The sequence below is a fragment of the Triticum urartu genome, chromosome 2 (assembly GCF_003073215.2).
Source record: "Triticum urartu cultivar G1812 chromosome 2, Tu2.1, whole genome shotgun sequence".
Lineage (NCBI taxonomy): Eukaryota > Viridiplantae > Streptophyta > Magnoliopsida > Poales > Poaceae > Triticum > Triticum urartu.
In genome coordinates this window covers 415,447,079-415,459,352 of record NC_053023.1, presented here as the reverse complement: position 1 = coordinate 415,459,352, position 12,274 = coordinate 415,447,079, and positions in this window count along the sequence as shown.

Below are 12,274 nucleotides of genomic sequence, written 5' to 3'. Positions count from 1 at the left end.
CACCCCCTGGAGTCTCAGGAGCGCCGGCCTCAGGCCCTGGGGCTCCCTCGCACGTCTAGTGGCAACACTTAGCTCCGCGCTCGTGAGAAGACTTGAAGACTAGATTAGGTGCCGGACGCGGCTTTTCATTTGCTTTCCGCAGTTGGCTCGCTTTTTCTTAATCGAAGTTCGCCTTTGGTGTTCCTTGCTGATTCGATTCCCTCGCCTCTTACCGCATTTTCCGGTTCTGGTTCGCTCGTGTTCTCTCTCTCGTATACCTCACGAGGGGGCTAGGCAGGTGCCCTCGCGAGCATTTTTTCTCTCTGCCTTCTCGCGAGCCACCCTCATTCGAGCCCGAAAGCTGGCGCATCTCTCCTAATCTGTGCCCCACGGGTACCGCGATACAAGGCGCCGGGTCAAGGCTTGGGTGAGCGACAAATCTCCTGGCAAAACTCCCTAACGAATTCTTTCGCAGTTCCCGAGCAATCGCGGACCACGAGGTCAAGATGGACATGAGGAAATAAATGCCTCGTAAGGAGGAGGGCGCCCCGAATGCACCAGGATAAGTTATCTCTGCGCAAAATAGCCACACAACATTGAAACAACAAGCGTAGCATAATGGATAATAAGTTATGGTTCGATACACGCCCCTGCGGGCCCATGCTAGTTTCGTTTCATGCAGGAAGGAAAAGGGAAACATAACAAAAGCCACGCTTGCCCCTGCAGCAACCGATGGGGGTAGGGCCTCGGTGACGTCCCGGGCCTAGTCGGACACATCCTTGCGCTTCACTGGTGCGCGATGACGAGACGACCCACTACCACCTTCGAAGCGAGCGCGACGGCGTGGCGGCTGATCAGGGCCGCCGCTGCTGGAACTGTCACCGAGGGAGGAGCCACCATAGCCAGATGAGGCGCGGCCGGCGGGTTCGTCCTCCTTCGCGTCCCGACCATCGCCAAGGCCGAGCACCTCCTCGTCGTCGTTCACCTCAGGGCAGCATCCGGCGCGGCAACCGTTTTCCCCAAACACCCTCACGAGGAGGGTCGCGTCGCCGTCGAACTTGAAGTGGAGGGTGCACCACCTGCCCAGGCCGCACGCATGGGCGAACGTCTGCCAACCGCGGTCCAAAGCAATGTTGCCCGCGGCGGAGACCTCGACCGTGACCCAAGAAGCTCGGCTGCAGCAACCGTATGCCTGCAGCTAGAGCCCGCCTGGACCGGAGCCCGACAGCTCGTCGACAAAGAAGCGGGGGAGCTGGAGCCAGCCGCCTGCCGGATTCTCTGACCAGACAACGAACTCCGTCAGCACCTCCGACGCATGGAACCACGGTCGGGAAGGTCGCGCAACCATGGCGCATCTCCTCTTGTCGACAGGACTGCCGCGACCAGAGCGACTCCTGCCGCGCACTGCGGCGCCACCCCGGGAGCCGGGGGCCACGGCGGGGGTTGCGGTATACTTGCAGGGATGACCACGTCCTCGCTTGGGCGCCGGGGAGCCGGTTCCCTCCTGAGGGGCCTTGCCCTTCTCCGCGACGAAGAACCTCTTCGGCGATGCCATCACTACTAGTGGTGGAGCAAGGAGGAAGAAGCAAGTGAACCAAGAAGAGATGGGCGACGGGGGCTCCGCCCCCTCCCCGTTTATAGCAGAAGAAGGCCAACCGGCACCTCCCACAATCTCAGGTAATGATGATTTTCCTTGCATGTCACAGGGACTTGTCAAGTCGAGCAGTTGCCGAGGCAGCGTGGGGAAGTGGAGACGCCCACGTCTAATCAACCGCCACGCATCAACCGAGGCCGCAGGATTTTGGGGCCCGCGGCGCTCCGCGCTTGACCCTTTGGCTTCGCCTCGAAGCCAAGCCTGAGCGACAGGACTTGCGGGGACAGGACTGCCGCGACCAGAGTGACTCCTGCCGCGCACTGCGGCGCCACCCCGGGAGCCGGGGGCCACGGCGGGGGTTGCGGCATACTTGCGGGGACGACCACGTCCTCGCTTGGGCGCCGGGGAGACGGGTCCCTCCTGAGGGGCCTTGCCCTTCTCCGCGACGGAGAACCTCTTCGGCGATGCCATCACTACTAGCGGTGGAGCAAGGAGGAAGAAGCAAGTGAACCAAGAAGAGATGGGCGACGGGGGCTCCGCCCCCCTCCCCGTTTATAGCGGAAGAAGGACAACCGGCACCTCCCACAATCTCAGGTAATGATGATTTTCCTTGCATGTCACAGGGACTTGTCAAGTCGAGCAGTTGCCGAGGCAGCATGGGGAAGTGGAGACGCCCACGTCTAATCAACCGCCACGCGTCAACCGAGGCCGCAGGCTTTTGGGGCCCGCGACACTCCGCGCTTGACCCTTTGGCTTCGCCTCGAAGCCAAGCCCGAGCGCGCCTTGGGCCCGGGGGCTACTGTCGGTGTTCTGGTAACGAGGGTCCCCAGACTTGCCTGCCTGTGGCCCATGGTGTGGCTGTGTTGGCAGGCCTATACGGCCCATGTTCATCGACAAGGAACCAAGACCCTCGCGAGGGGCCAAGCCTCGCGAGGCGGACGACGCAAGACCTCCTCAGGAGCGGCCTCACCAGGCTGCCTCACAAGGAGCGGAGATATCAAGGCGGGGCGAACCTCGCGAGGCTCTCGTGACGTGAGCCATGACAATCGACACCAGGCGGGCACCAAGCGGGCGCCAGCATGCGCAGTGTCCTTGCTTCCTCTTTTGTGCTAAGGGGGCAAGCGCAGGCGCGAAGTACCGAGGCATCAAGCAAAGGTTTCCATATTGGTGCAACGAGACCAAGACCCGCAGGACGGTAGGATGGAGGTCACCGTGGAGCCCAAGACGGCGTCATCACCAGAACCTTTGGCAGGCGAAGACCACCTTTTGTCAGGATAGCTCGTACTAGTTGTCCCCTTTCAAATTGGTCGCCATTGTTGGCTCCCTTCCCACTCAATATTTGGGAATAGGACCAGGGCCTCTATAAATAGAACTAGCCACCACAAAGAGAAGTGGGGGATGGAGAGCCAACCCTTAGCCACACCGAACACAAGAACACCTCAACCTCAAGAGGTTGTTCTTCCCCTTGTACTGGTCATCATCAACCCAAGAGGCAATCCACCACCACCACACTGGAGTAGGGTATTACACCACAACGGTGGCCCGAACCAGTATAAATCTTGTGTCTTTGTGTTGCGAGTGCGTCGAGTTCGTCCGCGAGACCTTAGCGAGCTAGGGAGTAGATCAGTAGAAGGGAAAGAACTTCGCGCGCACCCCAGTGTTTGAACCTTAAGGGTCTGCCGGAACCCCAGATCTGACACACAAGACTTCAACATTTCATACAATCCCAAGAGGTGAAATGATACCCCTATTTGCAAGCTTAATAGTAACATCGATCTCTTATGTCTCAATAGGTGAAATATCAGACATAACCTCTTGATAGAGAGAAAAAATTCCACTTATACTAGCACCAATATCACATAAACCATGATAGCAATGATCTCCAATCTTAACAAAAACAATATGCATGCCAAATACTCTTTTATTTTTATCTTTCTTATCCTATTCATTTCTAGCAGGTTTAGCAATTCTAGTAGCATCCTCATAGAACTAAATAACATGCCCATCAATAGTTTTAACCAAGAGATCTTTAACCATGGCAATTTGAAGGTTCTACTTTAATTTGTTCATAATGATTTGGTGCTTTATTATAACTTCCCTGGATCACACTTGTAGGCTTAGAGTGCTCCTTAATCTTAGTAGGAAAAGAAGGTTTTTCAATAAAAGCAGTAGCTACAACATGATTAACAACAAAAGATTGCACTTCAGTATTAGGAATTATAGGTTCCTCAAAAATACCTTTAATGGGTTCATTATATTTAAACCATATCTCTTTAGGGAGATCAACATGAGCAACAAAATATTTACATAAATTAACAACTATCTTAGAACAATTCCATATTTTGCACTAAGCTCATGAAAAACACCAGTTTCAACAAAAGACTTAACACAATCATATTCAAGATTTATACCTGACTCTTTACCTTTGTCGACCTCCCAATCTTCAGATTTTATTTTAATTATTTCAATAAGATCCCATTTGAATTCAATTTGTCTACTTGATAAAGAACCCGTAGAAGAAGAATCAAGCTTTTCTTTATCGCGAAGAGAAAGCCTAGCATAAAAAATACGAAAAACTCTTTAGAGCTCATGATTGGGGCATTTGAGCATTAAGTCCTTAAGCCTCCCCAAGCTTGAGCGATACTTTCTCATTCACGAGGCCAAAAAATTATAGATATAATTCCGGTCACGGTGAACCAAATGCATAGGATATTTTTTCCATCAAACGCCAGCTTCAATCAGTTCCAGTCCATGAGTGAGAATCATCCAATAGCCTATACCATGCCAATGATTTTCCCTCCAAATATAAAGCAAATAACTTCATCTTAAATCCATCACTCGATTGACAAGCAAGCTTAAATAATCCATAAAGTTCATCTAGTAAAAGCAAGTTTATATCAGGATGTACCGTTTCGTCTCCTGCATAATGGTTAGTGTGCAATATTTCAAGAATACTAAGAGAAATTTCATAATACATATTTTCAGTAGGTGGGGTTTCATCTCTTACCAATTGTGCATGTGGCATCGGCACCCCAAACAAGTTTCCCAAAGGACGTTTTTGCATAATAGCAAGTGTAGATAAAAATCAGCATGTACGATAAAAGTTTCCTTACCAAATTCCACTTATCAAGAGTTCCACACCCCTCGGCAACGACGCCAGAAAAGAGTCTTGATGACCCAAAATTATAGGGGATCAATCATAGTCCTTTCGATAAGTAAGAATGTCGAACCCAACGAGGAGCATAAGGAGTTGATAGGCAATTTTCAGCAAGGATTTCACTGCAAGTGTTGTAAGATAGTTTTGATAGCAAAGTAATTTGTAGCAAGGTAACAAGTAACAAGATAGCAAGTGGTACAATCCTTAATTGTGCTAAACACAAGCCGGTGGTACTTCTTATAGTGATTAAAATGCTTTTGAAGACACACGGGAATATCACCAAGTTACTTTCACCATGATTCATCGACTTACGTTCATTGCGTTGATAAGTGTTATGTGGGTGGAAGGAGCTAATGTAATATTCTTACTTGAAAAAATACCTACTTATGATTATACTCCATGCAAGCATCCACAAGTACAAGAGAAGTAATTAAGATAAATCTAACAATAACATTAAACAATGAGATCCAAAACAACCCCTTACGGAATAATTTGTAAATCGGGGTTTAGGTTTCTATCACTCCCGCAACCCATAATCTACAAACTAATCCCACAATGCTTTCACCTTGGACCAAGCATGGTGAAGTGTTATTTTGGTTGATGTTCACATAACACCAATAGAGGAAGAACAACACACCATAATATCAAAACATTGAACGGCGATCAACTTCACATGATTACTAGTAACAAGACTTCTCCCATGTCCTCGAGAACAAATAGAACTACTCACAACTCATCATATTGATCATGATCCGTGGGTATAAATATATGATTAACAATCTGAACATAATAATTTTCTATGAGTTAAACCAACAAGCATGAGCTACAAGATGTAATAAACACTACTAGCACCCCTGGGTACCAAACCAAGGTTTGATACAAAGATTGCATACAAGCGATGAACTAGGGTTTGGAGATGACATGTTGTTTATGAAGACGCTGATGAAGATGGTGATACCCACGATGAACGGAGTGTTGGTGTTGATGAAGGCTTCGATTTCCCCCTCTGAGAGGGAAGTTTCCCGGTGGAATCACTCCGCCCGAGAGCAAAAGTGCTCCGCCTCGCAGACGGCGCTGGAAACTCCCAAAGCTTCTTTGTGATTTTTTAGAGCAAATGGGATTCTATGGACAAAGGGCATCAGGAAGCGAGCCAGCATGGCCCCACATGGGCACGTGTCGTGGCTAGGGGGTGGTCGTGCCACCTGTCCATGTGGCTGGCTAGTGGCCCCCCTTTGACATATCTTTGCTCCATAATTCAATATATATTTCAAATTAATTCTCCAAAAATCCGTGCTTCATTTTGAACTCTCGAGAATTGCTTTCTCTTTGCTTGCTATTTCAGGTCCAGAGTTCTAGCTTCCGGCAATCCCTCTCTCTAGGTATAACTTGCATTTTAAGAGAGAAAGCACATTAAAATTGAACCACAATGTGAAATATAACATTGAAATAAGATAAATTACAGTAGAAAATAATGATGTGAAATGGACGTATCAACAGGGACCGGCCCAGCCGCATGCCCAACAGGCGACCCAGGAGGCACAATCGCGGAAGACGACCCACTAGCCATCTCCCAACCAGATCCATCCCACTAGGGTTTGCCCCAACGCCACGCTCGACGTCGACGCTGCCACCACCGAAGGGGCACCATTCGCCACTAAATCCAACGACCACACGTCGGCAGGAGCAAGCACGAAGAGGGAGGAGAGGCAGGGACAGAGATTGGGTCAAACGCACCAAGAATGCCAACAGCAGAAGTGCGGAAAGCGGACTTACCTGCACGCCCGCAGTGTGTCGAGCCCACCGTGGTCCAGCCGCCGCCAAGCGCAACCGACGGAGACCCCTGCCCCGCAGCGTGCCCACCCGGTGCAAATTTGTGCTGATGGCTGTTAGCACAAGGCAGCGAAGAGATCATAACCTGAATCCTCGACATTATCGCCCAACGCTCAATAGCGGCTGGACGTGGGGGACACCACCGACGGCCCCACCGCCCATCGCAGCCCGACCGACGATGAGGGTGTTGGGGAACATAGCATAAATTCAAAATTCCCCTGTGTGTCACCAAGATCTATCTATGGAGTCATCTAGCAACGAGGGAGGAGTGGATCTACATACCCTTGTAGATCGCGCGCGGAAGCGTTCAAGAGAACGGGGTTGATGGTGTCGTACTCGTCGTGATCCAAATCACCGATGATCCTAGCGCCGAACGGACGGCACCTCCGCGTTCAACACACGTACGGAGCAGCGACGTATCCTCCTTCTTGATCCAGCAAGGGGGAAGGAGAGGTTGATGGAGATCCAGCAGCACGACGGCATGGTGGTGGAAGTAGCGGGATTCCAACAGGGCTTCACCAAGCGCTGCGGGAGGAGGGAGATGTGTCATGGGAGGGAGAGGGAGGCGCCAGGGCTTAGGTGTGGCTGCCCTCCCTTCCCCCACTATATATAGGGCCAAGGGAGAGGGGGGGCGCAGCCTTGGCCCTTCCTCCAAGGAAGGGTGCGGCCAGGGAGGAGTCCATCCTCCCCAAGGCACCTAGGAGGTGCCTTCCCCCTTTAGGACTCTTCCTTTCCCTCATCTCTTGGCGCATGGGCCTCTTGGGGCTGGTGCCCTTGGCCCATATAGGCCAAGGCGCACACTCCTACAGCCCATGTGCCCCCCCGGGGCAGGTGGACCCCCGGACCCCTTTCGGCACTCCCGGTACAATACCGATAATGCGTGAAACTTTTCCGGCGACCAAAACAAGACTTCCCATATATAAATCTTTACCTCCGGACCATTCCGGAACTCCTCGTGACGTCCGGGATCTCATCCGGGACTCCGAACAACTTTCGGGTTACCGCATACTAATATCTCTATAACCCTAGCGTCACCGAACCTTAAGTGTGTAGACCCTACGGGTTCGGGAGACATGCAGACATGACCGAGATGACTCTCCGGTCAATAACCAACAACGGGATCTGGATACCCATGTTGGCTCCCACATGTTCCACGATGATCTCATCGGATGAACCACGATGTCAAGGACTTAATCAATCACGTATACAATTCCCTTTGTCTAGCAGTACGATACTTGCCCGAGATTCGATCGTCGGTATCCCGATACCTTGTTCAATCTCGTTACCGGCAAGTCTCTTTACTCGTTCCGTAACACATCATCCCGTGATAAACTCCTTGATCACATTGTGCACATTATGATGATGTCCTATCGAGTGGGCCCAGAGATACCTCTCCGTTTACACGGAGTGACAAATCCCAGTCTCGATTCGTGCCAACCCAACAGACACTTTCGGAGATACCTGTAGTGTACCTTTATAGCCACCCAGTTACGTTGTGACGTTTGGCACACCCAAAGCACTCCTACGGTATCCGGGAGTTGCACAATCTCATGGTCTAAGGAAATGATACTTGACATTAGAAAAGCTTTAGCATACGAACTACATGATCTTGTGCTAGGCTTAGGATTGGGTCTTTGTCCATCACATCATTCTCCTAATGATGTGATCCCGTTATCAATGAAATCCAATGTCCATGGTCAGGAAACCGTAACCATCTATTGATCAACGAGCTAGTCAACTAGAGGCTTACTAGGGACATGGTGTTGTCTATGTATCCACACATGTATCTGAGTTTCCTATCAATACAATTCTAGCATGGATAATAAACGATTATCATGAACAAGGAAATATAATAATAACTAATTTATTATTGCCTCTAGGGCATATTTCCAACAGTCTCCCACTTGCACTAGAGTCAATAATCCAATTCACATCGCTATGTGACTAACACTCAAGGTCACATCCCCATGTGACTAACACCCAAAGAGTTTACTAGAGTCAATAATCTAGTTCACATTACCATGTGATTAACACTCGATGAGTTCTGGGTTTGATCATGTTATGCTTGTGAGAGATGTTATAGTCAACGGGTCTGAATCTTTCAGATTCGTATGTACTTCGCAAATCTCTATGTCATCTTGTAGATGCAGCTACTACGCTATATTTGGAGCCATTTCAAATAACTGTTCTACTTGGAGCTATTCTAAATTGTTGCTCCATTATACGTATCCGGTATCTCTACTCAGAGCTATCCGGATAGGTGTTAAGCTTCCATCGACGTAACTCTTTACGTCGAACTCTTTATCACCTCCATAATCGAGAAACATATCCTTATTCCTCTAAGGATAATTTAGACCACTATTTGGTGATCTACTCCTAGATTACCTTTGTACCCTCTTGCCAGATATGTGGCAAGGCATACATCAGGTGCGGTACTCAGCATGGCATACCGTATAGAGCCTATGACAAAAGCATAGGGGATGACCTTCGTCCTTCCTCTTTCTTCTGCCGTGGTCGAGCTTTAAGTCTTAACTTCATACCTTACAACTCAGGCAAGAACTCCTTCTTTGACTGGTCGATCTTGAACACCTTCAAGATCATGTCAAGGTATGTGCTCATTTGAAAGTACCATTAAGAATTTTGATCTATCCTTATAGATCTTGATGCTCAATGTTCAAGTAGCTTAATCCAGGCTTTCCATTGAAAAATACTTTCCAAATAACCCTATATGCTTTCCAGAAATTCTACGTCATTTCTGATCAACAATATGTCAACATATATTTATCAGAAATTCTATAGTGCTCCCACTCACTTCTTTGGAAATACAAGTTTCTCATAAACTTTGTATACACCCAAAACTTTGATCATCTTATCAAAGCATACATTCCAACTCCGAGATGCTTACTCCAGTCCTTAGAAGGATTGCTGGAGCTTTTCATACTTATTAGCATCTTTCAGGATTAACAAAACCTTCCGGTTGTATCACATACAACCTTTCCTCAAAAATTGTCGAGGAAACAATGGTTTTTGGCATCCCATCTGCAAGATTTCACAAATAATGCAATAATTGCTAATATAATTCCAACAGACTCTTAGCATCGCTACGAGTGAGAAAGTCTCATCGCAGTTAACTCCTTGAACTTGTCGAAAAACATCTTAACGACAAGTCGAGCTTTCTTAATGGTGATACCTACCATCATTGTCAGTCTTCCTTTTAAAATCCATATGTACCTAACAGCCTTACGACCATCAAGTAGTTCTCCCAAAGTCTACACTTTGTTTTCATATATGGATCCTCTCTCGGATTATATGGCCTCGAGCCATTTTGGAATCCAGGCCCACCATCGCTTCTCCATAGCTCGTAGGTTCATTGTTGTCTAGCAACATGACTTCCAAGACAGGATTACGTACCACTCTGAAGTAGTACGCATCCTTGTCATCCCACGAGGTTTGGTAGTGACTTGATCTGAAGTTTCATGATCACTATCATAAGCTTCCGCTTCAATTGGTGTAGGTGCCACAGGAACAACTCCTGTGCCCTGCCACACACTAGTTGAAGAGATGGTTCAATAACCTCATCAAGTCTCCACCATCCTCCCACTCAATTCTTTCGAGAGAAACTTTTCCTCGAGAAAGGACCTGATTCTAGAAACAATCCCTTATTGCTTTTGGATCTGAGACAGGAGGTATACCCAATTGTTTTGGGTGTCCTATGAAGATGCATTTATCCGCTTTGGGTTCGAGCTTATCAGCCTGAAACTTTTTCACATAAGCGTCGCAGCCCCAAACTTCTAAGAAATGACAGCTTAGGTTTCTCTAAACCATAGTTCATATGGTGTCATCTCATCGGAATTTCGTGGTGCCCTATTTAAAGTGAATGTGGTTGTCTTTAATGCCTAACCCATAAACTATCGTGGTAATTCGATAAGAGACATCATGGTATGCATCATATCCAATAGGGTGCAGTTATGATGTTCGGACACATCATCACACTATGGTGTTCCAGGCTGTATTAGTTGTGAAACAATTTCCACAATGTCTTAATTCTGTGCCAAACTCGTAATTCAGATATTCATCTCTATGATCATATCATAGATATTTTATCCTCTTGTCACGACGATCTTTCAACTTCACCCTGAAATTACTTGAACCTTTCAATAATTCAGACTCGTGATTCATCAAGTAAATATACTCAACATCTACTCAAATCATCTGTGAAGTAAGAACATAACGATATCCACTACATGCCTCAGCACTCATTGGATTGCACACATCAAAATGTATTACTTCCAACAAGTTTCTTTCTAGTTCCATTTTACTGAAAACGAGGCTTTCAGTCATCTTGCCCATGTGGTATGATTTGCATGTCTCAAGTGATTCAAAATCAAGTGAGTCCAAACGGTCCATTTGCATGGAGTTTCTTCATGCATATACACCAATAGACATGGTTCGCATGTCTCAAACCTTTCAAAACAAGTGAGCCCAAAGATCCATCAACATGGAGCTTCTTCATGCGTTTTATACCGATATGACTTACGTGGCAGTGCCACAAGTAGGTGGTACTATCATTACTATCTTTTGGCATGAACATGTGTATCACTACGATCGAGATTCAATAAACCATTCATTTCAGGTGTAAGACCATTGAAGGTATTATTCAAATAAATAGAGTAACCATTATTCTCTTTAAATGAATAACCGTATTGCGATAGACATAATCTAATCATGTCTATGCTCAACGCAAACACCAATCTCGATGGTAGAGGGAGCGTACGATATTTGATCAACCTTGGAAATACTTCCAACACATATCGTCATCCCACCTTTAGCTAGTCTCCGTTTATTCCGTAGCTTTTATTTCGAGTTACTAACACTTAGCAACTGAACCGGTATCTAATACCCTGGTGCTACTAAGAGTACTAGTAAAGTACACATTAACATAATACATCCAATATACTTCTATCGACCTTGCCAGCCTTCTTATCTACCAAGTATCTAGGGTAATTCTGCTCCAGTGGCTGTTCCCTTTATTACAGAAGCACTTAGTCTCGGGTTTGGGTTCAACCTTGGGTTTCTTCACTAGAGCAGCAGCTGATTTGCCGTTTCATGAAACATCCCTTTTTGCCCTTGCCCTTCTTGAAAACTAGTGGTTTCACCAACCATCAACAATTGATGCTCCTTCTTGATCTCTACTTTTGTGGTGTCAAACATCGCGAATATCTCAAGGATCATCATATATGTCCCTGATATATTATAGTTCATCACGAAGCTCAAGCAGCTTGGTGGTAATGACTTCGGAGAACCATCACTATTTCATCTGGAAGATCAACTCCCACTCGATTCAAGCGATTGTTGTACTCAGACAATCTGAGCACAAGTTCAACAATTGAGCTTTTCTCCCTTAGTTTGCAGGCTAAGAAAATCGTCGGAGGTCTTATACCTCTTGACGTGGGCACGAGCCTGAAATCCCAATTTCAGCCCTCGAAACATCTCATATGTTTCGCGACGTTTCAAAACGTCTTCGGTGCCTCAACTCTAAGCCGTTTAACTGAACTATCACGTAGTTATCAAAATGTGTATGTCAGATTTCGCAACATCCATAGACAACGTTCGAGGTTCAGCACACCGAGCGGTGCATTAAGGACATAAGCCTTCTATGAAGCAATGAGGACAAACCTCAGTTTACGGACCTAGTCCGCATAATTACTACTATC